Source organism: Erinaceus europaeus, chromosome 14, assembly GCF_950295315.1.
Source record: "Erinaceus europaeus chromosome 14, mEriEur2.1, whole genome shotgun sequence".
Lineage (NCBI taxonomy): Eukaryota > Metazoa > Chordata > Mammalia > Eulipotyphla > Erinaceidae > Erinaceus > Erinaceus europaeus.
The window spans coordinates 4,562,205-4,585,347 of record NC_080175.1 but is presented as its reverse complement, the minus strand read 5'-3'; positions in this window follow the sequence as shown (position 1 = coordinate 4,585,347).

Below are 23,143 nucleotides of genomic sequence, written 5' to 3'. Positions count from 1 at the left end.
TCCCCTTTATACAAATGCCCTCAACACTGGGCAAAAGAGATAAAAACAGCTGGCTGAGGCCAGCAGGTGACCCAATTCAAGGATCAAGATCATCTCTGTTCATGTCTGGTTGGAGGTGCAGCTGTCAAACCGTCTTCCTGCTCCATCTGCAGGTAGCAAACACTCCCAGAAGCCACTGGGTCTCTTCCACCTTTTATTCAGCTATGGAACAAGACCTGTCTCCCACATTGCCAAGCACCCTGAATGGAGGCACTTCACAGCTTCCACTCAAACACGGGGGCTGCTAAACAAGCATACCCCAATGTCCTCAGCTCAAAAGCCTGTTGACTGGGCCACTCTGATTTCAACACAGTTTGTGTTGTTAGTTATTCATTCATTCATTTGTCTGATTATTTATTTTTATAATTATTTATTTATTTTTATTCTTGGATAGAGACAGATAAATTGAGAAGGGGTGGGGGAAATAGAAGAGAGAGACAGAGAGATACCTGCAACCCTGCTTTACCACTCATGAAGCTTTCCCCCTGCAGGTGGGGACCAGGGGCTTGAACCTGCATCCTTGTGCACCATAATGTGTGAGCTTAACCAGGTGCACCACTGCCCAGACCCCTATTTATTTCATTTATAGCCATCAGGGTTATCGCTGGGGCTTGGTGCCTGCAGGCAAATCCAATACTTGTGACAGCTTTTTTCCCCCTCTTTCTTTCTTTATTTGATAGGCCAGATTTGAGAAACTGAGCAAGGCAGGGGAGGGAGAAAGGGAGAAAGACAGAGATACATCTGCAGCACTTGCTTCACCAGCTTGGTGAAGCTTCACCCCTGCAAATGGAGACCAGGGGGCTCGAACCCAGATCCTTGCACATGGTAATGTGAGCACTCAAACAGATACACAATTGCCCGACCCTTAAGCAGAGGTTCCGAAACTCAAGGAGAAGCAAAAGGTGTTGTTTTCGCCGGGCTGGCTTCACAGGCGGGTAACAGACGACCCGAGACTCATGGCTGGGTTGTACGCAGTATCTCTTTATTCATGCAGGATGCAGCGCAATCTATACCAAGCTAAGCTAAACTAATCTAAAAACTACAAACAATCTTGTCCTTATAAATATACTAGCCCAGTAGGGTGGGAACAGAATGCGACGCAGAGAGGGTGGAGAGAAAAGTGACTGGTGAAAATCAGAGTGTGACAAGGAGAGGGGGCGGAGCAAAAACATATGAACCAGTGGGGATTGAACCAATGCCCTGCAGTGGTTATGTAAATAGAATATAGTGGTTATGTAAATAGAATACAGTGGTTATGTAAATAGAATGAAGTGGTTATGTAAATAGAATATAGTGGTTATGTAAATAGAATACAGTGGTTATGTAAATAGAATACAGTGGTTATGTAAATAGAATGAAGTGGTTATGTAAATAGAATATAGTGGTTATGTAAATAGAATACAGTGGTTATGTAAATAGAATACAGTGGTTATGTAAATAGAATGAAGTGGTTATGTAAATAGAATAGTGTTAAGCAGGGGGGATTAAACCAAATGAAACAGAAGAGGTTTTAGAAGCGTACCGACAAAAAGGAAACCACATGGTCTGCAGTCAGTACCCACCAGTGCTTAGTCATTCTCTTCGGGCCATGATCTTTGCCGTCAGTACTTGCTCTACCAACTGAGTCCCAGTCTGTTGATCCCCAAGAAGGTGATCTGATAAATCAAGTGTCATGGCTTCCTCAGGTCAAACAAGCTCAAACTTGACAAGCTCAAACTCAGCGCGGCTGCTGTGGTGCTGTTTGCTCGTTATAAGAGACAGCTCTGGGCTTGCTCCCTTGACTCCATTCTGACACAAACTCTGGAGAGGGGAAGGATGGGGAGGCAACAGTGTTTTATATTGACTCCATTCTGGCACAAACTCTGGAGAGGGGAAGGATGGGGAGGCAAAGGTGTTTTATAAATGCATGGGGAAAAAGATTAAAAGAAAAAAAAAAAAAAGAGAGAAACAGACTTTCAGATCTCTAACCCACAGCCCCTCTGTGGTCAGTTAGCATGTTTCACCCCACTCGTGTTGTCTTTCAGCCAAGTCCCTGGCTTCTTCTTGCAGGGGCCAGTTTGCAGAGCCCCCCAGGCCCACTAAGGGACAGCCAGGTTCAGTGAGTGCTTGTGGTTCAGGGCTCCATGTGTCTTGTGACTGGCGCGCGCACACACACACACACACACACACACACACACACACACACACACACACGCCTCCCACACTGAGCCTGCCTGCTTCTCCTTAGCACTCAGCTGGGGGAAGAGGGACAAGGACTTGAGTTACGTGGCTCCAGATGAACACCCCCTCCTAGAATCCACTCTGTCACCTGTCACCACAAGCAAGAAAACTCTCCTCTCCCATCTGGGAGCCCCGTTTTCTTTCTTCAGGATGCTTCCCTTCCCAAGAGGAATGGGTAGGACAGACCTTGTCTCTGTGCTAATCACCCTTCCATGTCTTGTAGTGCAGTGAATAGACATTGTGGTACAGCTGGGGTGACCTTGGAGGGACTTCAGGTTTCGAGCCTTCAGGATGGACCCACCAGGCAGTTTCATCAGCTGCCAGGAGCCCCCTGCTGCAGCTCCTACTCTTTGGACCATGAGTCCCATGGGGAAGGGAGGGGTTCTGAAAGTACTGGGGGGGGAGGGTCCCCCTGATCTTTCTTTTTTTCCTTTAAATTTTTTTATTATCTTTATTTATTTACTGCATAGAGACAGCCAGGAATTGAGACGAAGGGGGGGAGAGAGAGAGAGAGAGGGAGAGAGAAAGAGAGACACCTGCAGCTGTGGTTTACCACTTACGAAGCTTTTCCCTGCAAGTGGGGATGAGGGGGGTTGACCTCAGGTCTCTGTGCACTGTAGCATGTGCGCTCAGCCAGATACACCTTCCTGACCTTTCTAGAAGGTCTTAAGGCATCTGGAATAGAATTGTTGGCCCTGGAACTTGCCTGACCACAAAAGCCAGCCTGGGTGCATGTTTCAAATGCAGATTCTTGCAGCATCTTCTCTGAGCTCAGTTTCAGCAGGGCGGGGCCTGGGACTGCATTTTCAAGCATTCATGCCTAAATCCCTGGAACCACCTTTGCTGAGCTGAACAGTGCACTGGTTCTCTCTCTCTCTCTCTCTCTCTCTCTCTCTCTCTCTCTCATAGTAAATCAGTTGTTAGGCGACAGAAAGCCAGAGGCATGGCACTCAGAGCCAGCCACCCCCTTCCCCCCAGGGACACTAACTTCGGCCTTGTCTCCAATGTGGCCTGGGCTGCCTGGCCATGGGTTACTCTGCTGTATGTCCCCTCTGTCACTGACCACGCATCCGTTCCTGAGGGGCAAAGCCAGGCCAGGCAGGCTGGAGAGAGACAGTTCTGGATGTCAGTACCCCCAAGAGGAAGAACAGTCACGTGCCCAGTGTCACCTATCACAGTTGTGTCTGAATGTTCCCCAGGGGAAAAAGATGGCAGTGGGGTGGCCGGGCGGTGGTGCACCTGGTTAAGCACACACAGTACTAAGCCCAAGAAGCTGGGTTCAAGCCCCAGCTCCCCACCTGCAGGGAGGACACTTCATGAGTGGTGAATCAGGTCTGCAGGTGTCTCTCATTCTTTCTATTTCCCCTCCCTTCTCAATTTCTCTCTGACCTTTCAAATAAAAATAGAAAAAAAATGGCTGCTGGGAGCAGTGGATTCATAGAGTGGACAGTGAACCCCAGAGATAACTCTGGTGGTGAAAGAAAGGAAGAAAGAAAAAGAGGATGGAAGAAAGAAAGGGAGAAAAAAGAAAGAGATACAAAGAGAGGGAGGGAGGGAGGAAGGGAGGAAGAGAGGAAAAGAAAAGACAAAAATAAGAAGATGGCAATGGCCCTAACAGCTGGTGTGGGCCGCAGGGAGACTGGAGCCTGGCACACACCATGAGGCCTGTGGTTGTGCTGTGATGGGGTCCCGGGTGCCCTGTTCTGCTGGGCATCTTTCACTGTCAGGAGAGGACCCCTTGCCGGTGCACCCACAGTCAGCTGGAGTCATCTCTGTCCACCCCATCACCACCTGTGGGGAAGGACCTTCTAGAATTCTCTTTTTCTGCCTTATTTCTAGGGGAGTTGGGGGCAGGGGCTTAGCACCCAGAGTCTATGGTCCACAAGCCCTGGCCTGTGAGGGACTCTGTCTAAATGTTCTGTAAGTCTCCAGTCAGCCAGGAGGTCCACATGGTGGTGTCTGGTGGGAACCACAAGGAGCAGGGGGAGGGCCACAGGCAGGGTTTGCTCTTGGGGCTCAGAGCAGTAACTGGCCGGGTGCTCACAGGCTTCAGGCTGCCTTCTGCACTCTCTTCTATCCCCACAGATATGGCTGGAACCCTGACCTTTGGATTCCTGGCCTGGCGGAAAGAAGGTAGGAAGGAAGGAAGGAAGGAAGGAAGGAAGGAAGGAAGGAAGGAAGGAAGGAAGGAAGGAAGGAAGGAAGGGGAAATATGAAAAGTAGAGTGAGAAAGGAAAGCACTGGGGAAGGAAGGGAGGGAGGATGGATGGATGGATGGATGGAAACAAAGAATGAAGAATGGAGAAGCAGCAGTGAGTGCAGGGAGAGTCTGCCTCACTGCTAAGCAAGCAGCGCCTGCCTGCACACACAGGACAGCCTCAAACAGGCTGTCACACACCCTGCGGACAGAGGGCAGAGTCTGCACGGCGGAAACCACCGTGCTGAGCACACCCTCCTGTGGCAGTCCCAGGGCCCTCCTACACCCACACTCATCTCTGGGCCTCCTGAGACTTGTGCCCGTGGGTGTCATGTAAATAGCTCTGTAGCATTTAAAGGTCAGACTTCATGAATCAAATCGATCTTGGCGATGCTTTATCAGACATCAGGACTTGAAAACCATTGGAGTGATTGACTCAGAGATGGCTAGTGTGCCTTGGCTTGGAAATAGCTTGGTGTGCCTGGCTCCTGGCATCTCTCTCCTTGTTCTCACAGGCCCCCTGATGCTGTGACCAGTGTCTTCCTTAGTCCAAGCACAGATGGACTGTTGAATGTGTGACTGACTTTGATCTCTGTTTCAGTGGCTTCAAAGATAATTGGGGGCTAGGCACAGGCAGACCTGGCTAAGAGCACAGACCCACACAAGGATCCAGTTTGAGCCCCGGCTCTCCACCTGCAGGGAGGAGACTTCACAAGTGGTGAAGCAGGTCTGCAGGTGTCTGTCTGTCTCTGTCCATCTCCATCTTCCCCCCTCTCTCAATTTCTCTCTGTCCTATCCAATAAAATGGGGGGGGGGAGGATGGCCTCCAGGAAACAGTGTATTTGTAGTGTTGGCACCAAGCCCCAGTGATAACCCTGGAGGCAAAACAAAAAGACCCTAAGATTTGTCTTTGGAGACAGCAATCACAGACTAAATCAAGTCAGATGATCACCATCAAGACCCAGATCTCCAAGGTCTCAACCACAGGGTGGAAAATGACTTTGGGGGGAGGGGTGAGCATCAGATGCTATGAAGATGATCTGCTGTTGATTGTTGACCTGAGCTATACTGAAGGTGGGATCAAAGTGATTGCTCATGCCTGACTAAAATCAAAGCCCCCCACTCCCACAGTCTCAGCCTTGCATTCAGGTGCTGCGCTGCCAGACTGCAGCCTTTGCTAGGAACCAGATAGCAAGCCCTGAACACTCCAGTGGCACATCCCCTCCTAAACAAACACCCTTACCAACCTCAGCAATCTCGTAGAATGACAAGCACATAAACACAACCTCTTCCAGAAGCTGTAAGTGTCACTGATGGACCCTGGTGTCTCACTCACCCCATCAGGATCTCCAAGGGGACCAGTAAGTCCAAAGCACACACAGCCTTGGCCACACAGGAACACATCAAAAAGGTGCCTTGTCTTATCCTCACGTCCACGTGGGTGTCTATGTCTCAGCGCTAGAAGAGGTCATTCTTTGTTTTCTGAGGCTCGTGGGAAGGACTGTCACCCCTTGCGAGTGGTTGTGTGTCATCTATTTCATCTTCTTCCCCAAGAGGGTACATCTGAGTCCCCATGGCAGAAATTCTGCATGTTTTTAAGATTCTAATAAATCTGCCAGTCTTATAAATCCTCAACAAAAAGTAGTTTATTTTATTTTATTTTTGTAAATATTTTATTTATTATTGGATAGAGACAGAATTTGGCAGGGGAAGAGAGAGAGAGAGAGAGACCTGCAGCCCCGCTTTATCACTTGTGAAGTTTTCCCCCTGCAGGTGAGAGCCAGGGATTTGAACTGGAGTCCTTATGCATTGTAATGTGTGAACTTAACCAGGTATACCACTGCCTGGCCCCCCTTTTATTTTTATAACACCTGGGAACACACAGTCACTGTCCTGACACTGCTGTCTCCCACCCCCCAGGCTGAAGAGTGACCATTGTTCATGAGGCACCAGGCCTGGTCCCCACAAATCCTCTGGGGTGGAGTCCAGGTGACTGCATGGAGGGGCCTTTCTCTGCTTGAGGGGTGGGGTGAGCTGACACCAGTATGGGAGTGTCCTTGAGGCAGTCATTGATGAGTCTCCCTCATCACAGCTCAACCCCTGGAAGAAACAAAGAAGAAAGGAGAAATGGGGGGAGTCAGGCGGTAGCGCAGCAGGTTAAACATACATGGCACAAAGTGTAAGGATCCCAGTTCGAGCCCCCAGCTCCCCCACCTGCAGCAAGTTGCTTCACAAGCGGTGAAGCAGGTCTGTAGGTGTCTGTCTTTCTCTCCCCCTCTCTGTCTTCCCCTCCTGTCTCCATTTCTATCTGTCCTATCCAACAACAGCTATGACAACAATAACAACTACAACAAGCACAACAACAAGGGCAACAAAATGGGAAAAATAGCCTCCAGGAGCAGTGGATTCATAGTGCAGGCACCGAGCCCCAGGAATAACTTTGGAGGCAAGAAAAATAAAAATAACAAACAAAAAAAAGAAAGGAGAGATGGGGTGAGTGAAGGTGGGGTGGGAGCCAGCCAACAGGGACCCAGTCACCTTGGGGTCTTGTCTGGGGTCAGCTCCCTGAGGAGAGACACTTCTACCCACTGAAGTGAATGAGTAGCTAAGGGTGTCCTAACACCTGCTTTGTTGCAGATGTCACGTGAAGTAATTCATGGACCCTCCCCCAACCCAACCCCCAGTTCTACTGGAATTACACACACGAGTCTCTCTGTCTCTCTCTGTGTACATGTATATACAGAGAGAGAGAAGAAGAAGAAGAAATAAGAAATGTCATAAAGAGAGGAGACACTGCAACACTGCTCCACCATACATGAAGCTCCCCCCAAAGCCTTCCACGGTGCTCCCATGGGGTGCCAGGCCTCAAACTTGGGAGTCTTGCACTTGGCAAATGAGCATGTTGCATGGAGTCAGCTATCCCTCAGCTAACCTCCTTTTAATGAATATGTTTATGAGAAATAGAGCACAAGAGAGAGACTAGAGCATTACTCTATGGTATATGCAATGGTGGAGTTTGAACCTGAGGCCTCGGGCATGTAAATCCTATGCTTTGAGTTATCTCCCTGCCCCGGAGTTACTGCTAGCCTCATTTCACATCAAGATGTGTGGTTAATTTGATGTGCCAACGGCACTGGGTCTTGAGGTTCCCAGACATGTGTCTAGACATTATTTCTGGATGAGTGGGTGAGTCTATTTTCAGATAAGTTGCCTTCTGAGCTGGCAGAGTTTTAGTCTCCCTGGTGTAGCTGGACATCATTCAATCTCTCCAAGGCCCGAACAGAATAAAAAAGAGGAGGAGCCTACAAGCATGTCCTGCTAAGTCATCTACATTCCACTGACCCGTCACTTCTTCAGGGACCCTACAGCCAGGCTGCTGAGTCCCAGGGCAGCTCTGCTCCCAGCATCAACACCCACACTCCCGTTCATACTTTCTCTCTTTTGTTGGTTTCCATCATAAGTTAAACGCAGATATTAACAAGAGTTCCCTTCTGTCCTGGCTCTGACAGGCTGTGACTTGGCTTTAGTCTGACTTTATGCAAGAATTTTCACTTTCTCCACTCTGACTTTGTCTTCTTCAGAAATAAAGCTCTTGTGTCAAGATAGGCATTTAAGTCAGCAGAAGAGTATAGAGTCCAGAAATAGACTCACATGTCAGCTGCTTCCAAAGAAGGTGCCAGGGCGATTCAGTGGGGGAAAGGATGGATTTCACAGGGGCTGGAGTGTCTGGATTTTCACATACAAAAAGAAATAATTAAGCTTGAGCCATACATCACCTCACAGACTAAGCTTGCCTTGAGATACGTGGTAGACCCAAATGTAAAAGACTGAAATTCAAAACTTCTAGAAGAAAATATAGGGAATTTCTTTTTAATTTTGGGGCAGGCTAAGATGACTCTGATGCATGCAAGAAGCATGATAAAATTAAGAATTGATGAAGTGGATTTTATCAAAATTTAAAACTACTGCTCTCAAAATACCATTAAGAAGAAGGAAAGGTGAACTAGAGAATTGGAAAGATATCTGCAAAATGTGTCTGGCAAGATAATTTTACCTATAATAGCTTAAAAGATCAATTATTAAATAAAAGAGACAAAATACTTAGAGAAATGCCATCAAATGAAGATGAGGAAGTGGCCAACAACTAAGTCGTGGAGAAAAAGGCATCCTGCTAAGTCCACTGCTGGTGGGAACGCAGACTGGGGCAGCCCCTTTGGAAGACTGTGTGGAGAGTCCTCAACCCAATATTTATGGAATTTATTCCCATATTCATGGAATCACCTTATGGTCCAGCAACACCACTCTGTGGTATTTATCCAGTGGAGAAACAATAATTAGAAGGAACATATGCATCCCTGAGTTCGTAGCTGCATTATTCGCAACAGCCAAAGAGTGGAAGCAGCCTAGATGCCCAACATCAGGTGACTGGCTAATGAAGTTATGGGCGATATATTCCATAGAATAAATACTATTCTAGGACCAATTATTTTGTTTTGTTTTTAGGCAATGCTGGAGTCTTGCACATGCAGGAAACCACTGTTCATAGGGCAATTCTTTTCATTTTATGAAATAATTTATGTATCTAGAGAAAGAGATCAAAGGCAGGGAGAGACCCCACAGTCCTGATCCACCCCCCATGGAACCCCCTCAGTGCTCTGCAGGGTGCTGAGAGAGGAGAGACCCCACAGCCCTGCCCACCCTCCATGGGCTCCCTGGGTGCTGTGCAGGGTGCTGAGAGAGGAGAGACCCCACAGTCCTGCCCACCCTCCATGGAGCTCCCTGAGTGCTGTGCAGGGTGCTGAGAGAGGAGAGACCCACAGCCCTGCCCACCCTCCATGGGCTCCCTGGGTGCTGTGCATGGTGCTGAGAGAGGAGAGACCCCACAGTCCTGCCCACCCTCCATGGAGCTCCCTGAGTGCTGTGCAGGGTGCTGAGAGAGGAGAGACCCCACAGTCCTGCCCACCCTCCATGGGCTCCCTGGGTGCTGTGCCTGGTGCTGAGAGACGAGAGACCCCACAGCCCTGCCCACCCTCCATGGGGCTCCCTGGGTGCTGTGCAGGGTGCTGAGAGAGGAGACACCCCACAGCCCTGCCCACCCTCCATGGAGCTCCCTGGGTGCTGTGCCTGGTGCTGAGAGAGGAGAGACCCCACAGCCCTGCCCACCCTACATGGGCTCCCTGGGTGCTCTGCCTGGTGCTGAGAGAGGAGACACCCCACAGCCCTGCCCACCCTCCATGGGCTCCCTGGGTGCTGTGCCTGGTGCTGAGAGAGGAGAGACCCCACAGTCCTGATCCACCCCCCATGGAACCCCCTCAGTGCTGTGCAGGGTGCTGAGAAGAGAGAACCCACAGCCCTGCCCACCCTCCATGGGGCTCCCTGGGTGCTGTGCAGGGTGCTGAGAGAGGAGACACCCCACAGCCCTGCCCACCCTCCATGGGGCTCCCTGGGTGCTGTGCATGGTGCTGAGAAAGGAGAGAACCCACAGTGCTGCCCACCCTCTATGAGGCTCCCTGGGTGTTGTGCATGGTGCTGAGAGAGCAGAGAACCCATAGCCCTGCCCACCCTCCATGGGGCTCCCTGGGTGTTGTGCATGGTGCTCCCATGTAGAACCAGAATTCCAAACCAGGGTTCCAACAAACAACCAGGTGGCAGTCTCCAAGCCCTACCCAAGTTTTTAGCCCAGTTAATGGAGAGGCTGAAATTCCCACCAGTGTGATTTGGGGGAACCACTGGGAGCAGCAGTTAGGTGAGAGGGGCCTTAGGCTTAGTTTGCTGCGTTTCTGATGTTTAGAGGCATCTGAGTTGGGTGCTCAGAAGGCAGGTGAGCATCCAGGGCTCAGGGGAGCTGTCTAGATACACAGAATATTCTCCAGTGATAAAGGATTTGGGTCCATACTCCCAGAGGGATAAAGAACAGGGATTAGCTTCCAGTGGAGGTGGGCTGGGGAGGGGACACACGGAGCTCAGGTGGTGGGAACTGTGTGGAATTGTAGCCCTGCGGTGTAATAAAATTAGTAAAAGAATGTTGTCCAGTGAGATGGAGGACAGGCTGAGAAGAGTCTGAAAGCTGAGCCCGGTACCCCACGCTGCCAGCAGTTGAGTTATATTAACTCATTATAGAAGTCAGTATAACATCTTACTATTATATAAGTTAATATAACATCTTAACATTAACCAACAGCTGCCAATGATATGACTCGGGCATTGGTGTAGTCTTTATTTTCTTTATGTATTTACTTATTTATTTTATTTATTTACTTATTTATTTATTTTTGCCTCTAGGTTTGTCACTGGGGCCAAGTGCTAGCACTGTGAATCCACAGCTCCTGCAGGAGGCCTGAGTTCTGGCTTCTGCAATCACTTCTCCACTGGACATGGGTGTTGGCAGGTGGATCCACAAGCCAGGTAGGTGTGCAGACCTCTGAGAGACAGAGAGAGGCCTAGAGCCTCGGGGCTTCCCACTAGGCGGGACCCTCAGGGATGAGCTTCAGCCTTGGTCTCCAGGGGTCACATCTGCCTCCATCTGCATGTTGGGGCCTCTGCAGCCAGGGAGGGAGGGAGCTGGGGCAGGACGTGCAGACACACTGCGCTTCTGGGCTGCCTCTAGGCCTCCTCCTGGCTCCCTGCAGGGTGCAGGGTGGAGGCTGCATGGTGCAGGGGGAGGGTGCCGCTCTCCCTAAGCTGCCCTCCAACACTTCTATCTAAGGTCAAATCTCCAGCATACATGCTTGCAAACACACACACCTACCTCATGGCTGATTGCTGACCTCAGTCAGACCCCTGACTAACAAGGGAAGGTGACAAGCTTTCCCCTGACTAACAAGGGAAGGTGACAAGCTTTCCAGAGCTACTGATTTCTCCATCCACATCTCCATGGAAACCATGACAGCAGACAGGACTAGGTCAGGCTGAGTTATTTGTCTCCTAAATGAGGAGCCACAGAGTCCAGTCCCCACGGCTAGGAGTTAATGAGACAACAGCTCCCCAAACAGACTCCTCCGCCTCAGAATCCTGGGGCCTGGAGAGTGGGGATAGTCCTTTGAACAGGTGGAAGGTGCCATCAATGTAAACACAGCTAGAAGAAGCAGAAACAAGCTAATATCTGCAGGCCAAGGACTTTCCATTCCTACCAGAGACGCTCTTCAGTGATGACAGTCAACACAGGGCAGCGGTGAGGAGGTGTGCCAGAGACATGCTGTCCCTCAGATAATCAATAACCTGTGTTGCACAGAGGCCACTCTTCCCTCTGGTGTCCAGCTCAACCTCTTCCTTCCTCTGTACCATGCTCTGGGGTCTGGAATCCTGAGAGGGCTGCTAATATGATCGCCACTGTCTGTCCAGGGCCCTTCTGATAATGCACTTGATCTTCTTGTGGGCGGGTCTTCTCCTGAACAGCCCTGCTGGACAGGTGACCTCAGCCCAACTTCAGGGCTGGACCTGTGACCCTGGACTGGCTGACTGGCACATTCTCTGGTGAGCCCATGCTCCCACATTTGGTCCAAGTCAGCACTCTGAGGGGATCTAGGGCACCTGTAGGAAACACTAGTAAACAGGCCTTGATGTTTGTGCCAGAGTCACCAGAGGGCTATAAGCTGGGAACTACCGGGAACCTGCTTGCATTATATCCCAGTGCATAAGCCCTACAATTCAGTGGCAGTCTTATTATTATTACTATTTACTATGGCACCAGGAATGACCTGGGGACACGGTGCATACAAGATACCACTCAACAGCCTTGCCAGTCTTTTTCTTTCTTTTTTTTTTTTTTGGCATTTTTTCCCTATAGAGCAGATGAGCAAGAGGGAGAGACATTCCATTATCTGTGGGGCTTCCTTGGTTCTTCCCATGGTGCTTCCATATGACACCAGGCTTCAAAGCCAGTGCTTCACACAGGCCAGGTGTGTACGCTAGCCACTGAGCCATATCTGTATTCTCCAGCGTCTCACTAACCCTGTGATGTCTCTCAACACATTGAACCTGAGTGGGGGCCTTTCCAAATCTCACACTCTTAGCCAATTATCCCCCAGTGTTTCCTTAGAATTTAGAATGCCAAAAATAGACCTACTAGCTTTTTCCACAATGGAGACCCCAAATCTTCATCTGCAATAGTCTTGCCTTTAGGTTCATGATTAGTCAGCAATTTGTTCTGCTTTATATCTTAACTTTTTTTTCAGCCACCAGGTTCCAGAGGCTACCATGATGCCAACCTGACTACCCTGGGAAGACGACCTCACCAATGTGTCCTGGAGCCTCACCTCCTGAGATACTATCCCCACTAGGGAAATAGAGACAGGTTGGGAGTATGGATCGACCTGCCAATGCCCATGTTCAGCAGGGAAGCAATTACAGAAGCCAGACCTTCCATGTTCTGCATCCCATAATGACCCTGGGTCCATGCTTCCAGAGGGATAAAGACTAGGAAAGCTTTCAAGGAAGTGGATGGGATACATCGTTCTAGTAGTGGAAATTGTGTAGAAATGTGCCACTCTTATCCTCTGGTCTTGTCAATATTTCCATTATATATATATATATATATATAGAACTTAGAGCACACTAAGCCTCTGTGAGAAGCAAATGAGACAAGGAGAGTCAGGTGAGCAGACAAAGTAAGTTTTAATCGGGCAGACTGGAGCAGCTGGGGGACTGAACCCTGGAAGGAGAGGGAGCCCCACTGGGGAAGTGTAAGAGACCAGGAGAGCTTGAGAGCCCACCCTGGGACAGGCTGGTGGGCCTTACAGAGTCTTGGCTCAGGACATGGAAAGACTGGTGGTCTTTATGATATATTCAGGGATATTTCTGGTTTCCTGGGAAGAAAGTCCCTAGAGCGGGCAGGAGCAAGGAAAGTTATTCCTGTATGGGTGAGGGAATCAGTTCTCAGCCTGGCACCCTCAGTCTGTTGGATCCAGGTAAGTTCTTATCCAGTGGGGTGGTAGGTAGTGCAGCAGGTTAAGCGCAGGCAGCACAAAGCGCATGGACTGGTAAGGATCTGTGTTCGAGCCCCCGGCTCCCCACCTGCAGGGGAGTCACTTCATAGCTGGTAAAGCAGGTCTGCAGGTGTCTGTCTTTCTCTCCCCCCTCTCTTTTCTCCCCTCCTTTCCCCATTTCTCTCTGTCCTATTCAACAATGATGACATCAATAACTACAACAATAAAACAAGGGCAACAAAAGGGAATAAATAAATATTTTTAAAAGAAAGGAGGGAAGGAAGGAAAGAAGGAGGGAAGGAAGGAAGGAAGGAAGGAAGGAAGGAAGGAAGGAAGGAAGGAAGGAAGGAAGGGAGGGACCAGAGCAGCATATAGAATGCCAGAGGCCAAACTCAGGACCTCAGGCAAGTCCAGAATTCTGCTCCTGGCATGGCTCCTGGGCCCCTGGGGGAGACTTCTGAGGGTAGATCTGAAGCCAGTGAAGATGACCTTTTACAGAGTAGGAGCAGACCTGGTAGGGCCTTCAGGAGAGAAGGCAGGGAGCTTCCAAATCTTATACCCAGGATCCTATGTGCCAGTGATGTTCTCTCTCTCTCTCTCTCTCCCTCCCTCTCTCATCAAATGTGCTGACAGATGGGAGATAGTTCATCTGCTACAGTGCTTATCTTACCTTTTGTGAGTCCCTGGCACCACACAGGAGCTCCATGGATGGTAGAGCAGGCTCTGTTGTTTCTCTCTCCCTCTCCCTCTCCCTCTCCCTCTCCCTCTCCCTCTCCCTCTCCCTCCCTCTCCCTCTCCTCTTCCCCCTCCCCTCTCTCTCTTTCTCTCCCCTCCCCAGTATTTAAATCAAGTATCCTTTTCTTTTAGTGAATGATGTGAAAAAGCCATTTAGTCCTCAAGATAGGAGTTTTGATTAAATCGTGTTTGTTGGGGGCTTAAACGTTGGTTATAACTTTTCTTTATTCAGCTGTCTTACAGTTTCCTTTTGAAATTTTTTGTTTTTATTTTATCTTATTTTATTTTTTAACTTTTTAGCACTGCTCAGCTCTGGCTTATGTTGCAGAATATTGAACCTGGGACCTTATAGCCTCAGGTATGAGAGTCTCTGTGCATAACCATTATGCTATCTCCCCTCCCCTCCCACTCCCCTTTGACTCTTTGTAAGTGACAGCACGGAATGACTGCCTGGGGACAATACTGCCAAATAGTTTCTGTGACCCACTTTTATTCTTTGTACTAAGGGGAGGATGACAGGGAATCCCCCAAAATTAAGCTCCTCAATATGCTTATAGTAGACACTTAGAATATAACTACGGTGTGTCTGTAATAAGGCCCCAGAGGGTACCAAGAATATCTTTGCCCTTGCAGCCATCAGGGTGGACGGAGCCAGGCAGGAAGGCCGGAGCTGGGGGGGGGGGGGCAGCATGGAACTGGGAGGGGAACCAAGCGTATATTGCTGGATCACAGTGACACAGAATAGAAGAACTGACAATAAAGAGAAGGGCGTGTGTGCAGGAGTTCGAGACTGCGCAAGTGGTTCTGCAGAAGGTCAGGTAAGTGAGAACAGAGACTTGAGATGAGGAAGGTCAGACTGCACTTCACTGAGGAAGCAATGGATAAGCAGAGCACGAGGCCAGAAAAAGAAAAGGCCTTCAATGAAAAAGAGAGTGTCAAGGCAAAGAAAGAGTTAACTAACCAAACTGTAAGAAGGAGAAGCCCCAAATAATAAGAGACTTTGAAAAGGTATTACCCCACCACCACCACCACCAGTGGTGTATCCTCAGACACAGCTGTGCAGGAAAAGATAACAGTAACCCTAACAGTAACTAAGGCAACCAGGCCCTGAGCCTGGGTTCAAGGCCCACCCCTTAGCCTTGCAGCCTCTGCTCCTGCTCTCAGCCCACAGCCCCTATATAACCATCCCTTTGTTTGGGGCCATGAGTCTTCAGAGTGTTCTCAACTCTCAGTCCACGTGATACAAAACCCCTTTCTTCTCCACCCACCTCGGCTCCAGTCTTTCTGATTTCCAGCAGATTTTTCTAACAAGGGAAGAGAGAGATGGAGCAAAGACCCCAGAACACTGCTCCACCATCCCTGGGGCAGGGCTAAAACCCTGGGCTTCACACATGGCGAGGTCTGCAATCCACCCACTAAGCTATCTCCGCCCCTCATTTTTTTTTCTGCTCCAAATCATCTTCCAGCATTTTCAATTACTTGCCCTTTTCTTAAATGTCTTTCTCACAAAATGCCAGCTTGCTGTTGACTACAGAGAGCTTCAAGGAGTCCCAAGTCCTGCCTCCTCCAGCCTCGGTTCCCTATTAGTCAAATGGAGATAGTTCCCCCCACCCCTCCGTGGTCCTGGGGGAGCCAGTGGACTTACTAAGGCATGCAAAGTGCTTGCCAAGGTAGTGGAGCTGCCAAGTTGAGGTCTGGCGTCAAATCCTAAAACCTGTCCTGCTGTTACTGCTTTGGTTTACTTTTTTTTTTTAAGTCTGTGCATCCTCCTCTCTTAAGGAAATGATTTTTCTACTCCATTTATCAGAGAAAAGCTTTTCAGATGTAGCTGTTCAGGCTGAAGGAAGCTCTCACTGTAATGGTGATGTTATATCTCAGGCTGTGAGGAACACGGTGCCTGCCCCAGGGGATTGTGGGAATGCAGGTGCCCCTTAGCTGAGTTTTCTGAGGCCGGTGGCTCACGCAGCCCTGCTCAGCACCTGGTCCTACAGTCACTGTGGCTCCATCCTCTGCCCTCTTCCTCTGAGCCGGCACCTTACTCTACCTGACCCTGTTCTCTCTCACGTCTGGGTCTTTCTGCCTTCCCGTGTCACCTCACAAAACTGTCCCTTGTCCCCAGCCCTATCCCCATGGCTGCGCTGACTAACCCTCTCCTGATCTGCGGGGAGAACTCTGGCTCATCTTCCAAATGCAGCTGAAGGTCACCCTTCCTGCCCTCCACTCCCTGAGTCATCAGAGAAGACTGTCCCTCTCTCAGCCCCAGGACCAGGATGCCATCATCAAGAGATGATCAAAGCCTTGGGTGACAAGGTTCATCTGATGGTGCTGGGGAGATGGCTCAGTTGTCAGGGATCCACCTGCACACTGGCTGGATTCCCAGAGACAAAGGTTCAATCCCTGGCACCATCCAGAGGTCTCTCTCTCTCTCTCTCTCACTCTCTATCTCCCTCTCTCTCCCTCTCCCTCTCCCTTCCCCCTCCTCTCTTCTCTCTCATAATCTAATAAATAAATCAATATCTTCTCAAAACATTTATTTTGTTATCAATGCAACTTTACTATGCTGAACCAATATTTTCAGATAAAAAAAAAACAGAAAAGGAGAGTGAAAAATGCCACCAGTTTCTGCCAATGTTAGGCACTGTGTCATAAAATTATTTATAAAATAAGGCTATCTGTGAAATACCTCCAAGTCTAAGACATTTACAAGGGAAAGAAAAGGCTTCAAGCCATTCAGGACATCAAAAGATAAAGCCTTCACCCCTGGTCACCCTTCCTGTGAATGGAGGCACTGAACAGACATCTGCCCCCCGACACCAGGGTGCTCCTGACACTCCTCCAGCCCTTTCCCACAGACCCAGTTTTCACTGGAATCTATCTCATGTCGGTGTTGCTGCCTAGCACGGGGTAGTTAGGGTAGTCACCTCTCTCCTTGCTGACACACCTCCCTCTGTCTCACCTGAGAGGCAGACGGGTCCTTTTTTTACTGTCACTCTGGCCCTCTCTTGGTGACTATTTCTTAACTTGTTTATTACAGTAAACTTTATAAAAACCTTTGCTGCTGCCTAATTCTCTCTCCCAGATCCTCTGTGCATCACCGGCCAGAAGAAAGCAAAATATATCTTCACTGGAGGTGGGGGATGGGCACCCTCCCAGCTGAGCTGTTTTTTGTTTTTTCAGTTATTTTTAATAATTTTATTTTTATGTATTTATTAGATAAAGACAGATAAATTGAGAGGGAAGGTAGAGATAAAAGGAAGCGATATGGAGACACCTGCAGCACTATTCTATTACTCATGAAGCATTTCTTCTAAGAGTGAGGAGCAGGGGCTTGAACCTCGGTCCTTGTACATGGTATGTGTGTGCACTCAACTAGGTGTACCACCACCTAGTCCCTCCAGGATAGTGGTCTTGTTAAACCTTAGTTGAAGGGAATGCACTACACACACACACACACACACACACACACGCATACATGCACGTGCGCGCGCGCACACACACACACACACAGAGTCAGGAAATGAAACAAGGGTCTCAAACCATTGTGATGCCATGGAGGGGAGGGGGACATAGATCTTTGGTGGTTGAATTATATCCGTCATCTTATAATCTTGTAAATCACTATTAAGTCATTAATATATATTATTTATATATTATACATATATATTAAAGTGGCTGGAGGAAGGTGGAGGTGGACATGGAGGGGGGAAGTCCAAGGGGGCAGCACCACGGACAGCAGCTTGGCTCTGAATACCGGCCGCGCATCCTGTGATGAGAGGCTGTGAATCTTGTATGAACACATAAGCAAACAGGCTTGGTTTGCCTCTTCCTTGCTGAGAGAGGTCAGGATGGGGTGAGGCCATGCACAGCTCACCTGCACAGAGCGTATCCAGCGGGGGCAGGGGCAGCCAGCCCAGTAAATCACTGAGGCTCCAAATTCACCTCCTCCTTTGTACAGTGGAGCTGCCCAGAGTCCCAGTCCCAGTCCCAGTCCCAGTCCCAGAGTCCCAGTCCCATCCACCTACGCCAGTACCATCCACCTACGCCAGAGGGCTGCCAGGAGGAACAAGTAAATTAATGGATGTGCAAATGAGGCCTCTGCGAACAGCACTGTGCCAAAGTAAATGGGGGGAAAAAGCGTTTGCCCAACTTTTTATTTTCTCTCCTCACTGGAGCTTCGCTACTGCAGGCTGACTCCTATAGATAGAAAGACAGAGACAGGAGGCTGGGTGGTGGTGGTACACCAGGTTGAGCGCACATGTTACAGTGCACAAGGACCCAGGTTCGAGCCCCCAGTCTCCACCTGCAGGGGAAAGCTTTGCAAGTGGTGAAGCAGGGCTGCAGGTGTCTCTCTCTATCTCCCTCTCCCTTCTCGATGTATGCAACAAATAATACAAAAAAATTTTTTTTAAGAGAGAAATAGAAGGACACGCCAGCACCTTCAGTTTGGTAGGGGCAGGGGTGCAGGGTACAGCAGAATGACAATCCATGTCAACTGTCTCTCTAGTCCTTTCCTGGAACTTGTATAAAAATTAATTAAATCTAAAACTAAAATAAAAAAAAAAACCTGCAAGGATGTGGAAACCTTGAATCAGGAAGGAGAGACCATGCAGAAACAGACACAAAAGCCAAGTTCACCAAAGGCAGCCTTGAGCAGAACTGTCCTGATCAAGGTCTAGAGGTTGGGGTATCTCCAAGCTCACAGCCAATACTCACGGGAGAGGGTGAGTCAGGGGCAGGTGTCCCCCAGCACCTGCCAAGTGAGCCCTGAATACGGAGAGTATCCCTCTACTTGTGTCTTTTGTTCACATACTTATTTTTTCTTTATGTATTATTTTGTTTGTTGGGGGGGGGTCCTTAGGATTGAACCCAGCATCTCTCTCACACACACATAACCTGTGAGCTACAGCTGAACAGCATTCCCAGCCTGGCTTGTCTGGTTTGAACTAAAATCAAGTGAGAATCATGTGCCCAGCAGCAAAAGGCATCTTAGGTTTGTGGACTGTGGATTCTCTCCACCAGAACAGTAGAACTGAAGCTGTAAGGATTTTTAGGAATAAAAATGTTTGTAAATCTCTAAGTCTTTGTCATTTGCTCTGTATTTGTTTTCCCACCACTGGTGGGTGTTAATAAACTAAAGTATAAGGTCTTCTAAATTAGGGACTGGGCAGTGGCGCATTTGGTTGAGTACACACATTACAATGCACAAGGACCCAAGTTCAAGCCCCTAGTTCCTACCTGCAGGGGAAGCTTCGCAAGCAGTAAAACTGTGTTGCAGGTCTCTTGTTCTCTCTCTCTTCATTTCCCCCTCCCCTCTCAATGTCTCGATCCAAAATTAATGAAAATTTTTAAAATTCTTAATTAAAAGATTAATTAATTAAAAAATAATTAATTATTAATTAAAAGAGAGAAGTTTTGATTGGCTTACAGAAATAAACACCTTAAAATTATCCAAAAATAAGGAGCTGAAGTGAAAAAAAAGTTTTTTAAAAATGCATACTCAAAGCCAAAGTTAGCTCACCTGATGGGTGAGTGTATCTTGCACAAAACCTTGGATTCGAGTCCTGACACCACATCAGAGCACCACTCTGCAAATGCTGAAGCAGTACTTCCCCTCTCACTCCATCTCTCCTTCCTTTCCCTCTCTGTCTCTATCTGAAGTGAAGAGAATGAAATAAAAGTCAGCCCAGGACGAGCAGCATACACATGCAAGGTGCCAGCACCACATACACAACGTATCAAGGGCATAAAGGTTATGAGATGTTCAGTCTATTCGCCAAAGCTGACTTAGTTAGAGGCATCTGAGGACCTCATTGAGTTACAGCACATCTTTGACCAAGGAGAGAAGTTCAGTGATTTTGATTGACTAGGAATAGCTATAGTTTCTCTCACTTATTAATTCCATCTATAATGTGAGCTGCATTCTACTCTAGTGGATGTGTTTTTCATCCTAGAATTCATCACTCTTACTGATCCAATAAGCTAACATTATTCCTAGTTAGTGCTGAGAGCTATGCGGAAATGCGGATTTGGACTCATCTAGAGTCAATTGCTATTCTGCCAAATTCTATATTTCAACAGTAATTACATGTTTTCCTGTGCCAGTTTGAATCTAATTTCTAAGATCTTTCAGTGACTGAAATTCTTGGGCAGAGATTAACTGTATTAATTAATAAAATGAATGCCTAGACAATTTCTAAGTGAGACAAGTCACTGAAGAACAGGATGGAGAATCCTTAAACAAATACTAATGGAAATGCCATATGACCCAGCAATTCCACTACTAAGCATTTACCCAAAAGATAGAATCACACTGATTCAAAGGGATATATGCAAACCCCCCATGTCTATAGTGGCTTTATTCCCAGCAGCAAAAACCTGGAAACAACCAAAATGCCCTCCGACAGATGACCTGGATAAAAGTTAAGGGTCATCTACTCAAAAGAGCATTATGCAGCAATACAAAGGAATAACATTGTGTCCTTTGGAATCAAGTGGATGGAACTGGAGAAGATGGTGCTCAGTGAAGCCAGTAAGAAGGCGGAAGGCAACTACAGAATGGTTTCACTCATACGCAGATTACAGACAATTAAATATACAAATGTGGGGGGAAAATGTCACCCTGTATCTAAGATTGTGGGAGAACTATAGCAGTTATCTATGGGGGTGGAGATGGGGACACAGACCTTTGGTGATGGGAGTGGTGAAAAAGATTCATTAATTAAAGGAGAGAGTCCTCCCCAATAAGAAAGAAAAAAGAGATAGTCACTGAAGCATTAGTAGGCATAAGTCTGAATTTACAGACACTTACTTTTTGTTTGCATAAGTGCTGGATTCTATTATAGATTATATGTATTCTTTCTATTTCTATTTCTTTCTTTCTATTTAATATATATTCTATTTCAGGGAAAGTATGTAGTTACAGAAAGTTACTGGTAAGGCTGGGAGAGGGCTCACCTGGCAGAGTGAAGCCCTTGCTATGTGTAAGGCCCTGGGTTCATGTCCTGGCACCACATAGAAGTACCATGGCTGGCACCGAGGTATCTCTGTGGATGGTCGAGTGGTGTAGTGATGTCTCTCTTCTCTCTCTCTCCCACTTTCTCTAAAAACTAACACTCCGTGGAATACTACTCTGCAATTAAAAAGACAATATTGTATAACTTTGGGACAAAATGGATGGAACTGGGGGAGAGATTATGATTAGCAAAATAAATAAAGAGATGAAAGACAACTGCCAGAAAGTTTTGTTCATGTGTGTAATTTAGAGAACTGATGCATGTGAACTTGCAAAAAAGAAGGAGGATGAGGATGAGGAGAGAAGAAAAGCGAACTGGTTCTAAGACTCGTGAGAGCTGTGGTGGTGGGTGTGGTGATACGCTGCCATCTAACAATCTTTTAAACCACTGTTAATCACAGATCTTCTACTAACTACTACTACTACTACTACTACTACTACTACTACTACTACTACTATAAAGAAGAAGAAGAAGAAGGAGGAGGAGGAGGAGGAGGAGGAGGAGGAAGAGGAGGAGGAGGAGGAGGAGGAGAAGGAGAAGGAGAAGGAGAAGGAGAAGGAGAAGGAGAAGGAGAAGGAGAAGGAGAAGCAGAAGCAGAAGCAGAAGCAGAAGGAGAAGGAGAAGAAGGTAGCACTGATTGAATCTCCACACCACCCAAGAGACAGGTATGATGGCTCCTGCTGTTGACGTGGGGAGATGAGTCTGGGAGCTGGACATCGTGTGAGTGGCCACATGTAGCCATGAGTCAGACTTCAGCCTGGCTCCATCCACCTGCTCCACCCCAGCCTCCTCAATCCCACCCCCCACCCTCTCCCCACCAATGCACCGTGAGGTCCCAGGGGCTCCCTCTTCTTGCCCCTGGGAGGTGGTGCAGCAGTAAAATATAGGACTTGCAGATTTCTGACCTTGAGTCTGAACCCTGGCACCATGAAAGTCAAAGTGATGCGCTTTCTCTCTCTCTCTCTAGCCCCCTTCTCCCTCTCCCTCTCTCTCTCCAAATACATAAACAAACAGATAATGTCTTAAAGAAAAAGACAATGTAACTCTCCTGGCCTCACACACTTAGACATACCCCAAACTCCAATTTTCCCACTTAAAAATAAACAAAAACAGGAGTGGCGATGATTCCCTCCCAGTACAGCAGGGGATAGCAGGGACTCTCCACAGTGCTGGGAAACAACACCCACAGAAGACATCCACACTTCTCTGTAGCCTAGCTGCTCCCCCACAGGGTCTGGGAGCAGGTCCATCCTGCAGGGGTGGGACACTAACCTCACAGCCAGACGGGGAGTGTGTGTGACTCAGGCTCCCAGCTCTGTGGGTGAGGAGACTCCTCAGCATTTTTTTGGTTCCCGAAGGCCCCAGGGAGAGTGAGGTGGAATAGGCCACCTGTCTGTGACAGGGTGACAGGCCCCCTCTGTGGTGCAGATGCTGGGAAGCTCCCTGGGGGACAGCTGCTGAATGGGAGAGGTGCTGGTGCAGCCAGGAACATGTGTGTGGACAGGAGCACTGCTCCCTCCCAATGTCACATCATGGTCATCACAGATGACAAGTGGCAGCATGTGGCTGACCTCCTGGTGCTCAAAGAGCAGGCCAGATGGTGGGGGCAGCTGAGCCTCTCCGGAGTATCACCCAGGGAGAATAAGGAGACCAGAGCTAGGATGTCACCGGGCTTCAAGACCTTCCCTTCCAGAGTGTGACAACAAGCTTCTTCAGGGGTCTTTGTGACCAGCACCGTAACTCCCCACAGGCTGCCCCCAGACTAGATCAAACCAGGCTCCTGTCATTTCTTCTCCAGCTTCTGAGATGCACCAGGGCTTCTAGAAGCTTCTGCCATTGCCGGGAGTCCTGATCTGCCCCTCAGAAAGCTGGCCTCCAGGACCTGTGGGTTCCCAAGGGAAACAGAGGAAACAACAACATTCCCTGAGTCCTGCCTTCTCTTCAGGGAGGAAGCCGGACCTTGCATGCTCCGCTTCCCTCCTGGGCCTCAGTTTCCCCACTGTTTACTACGCCTA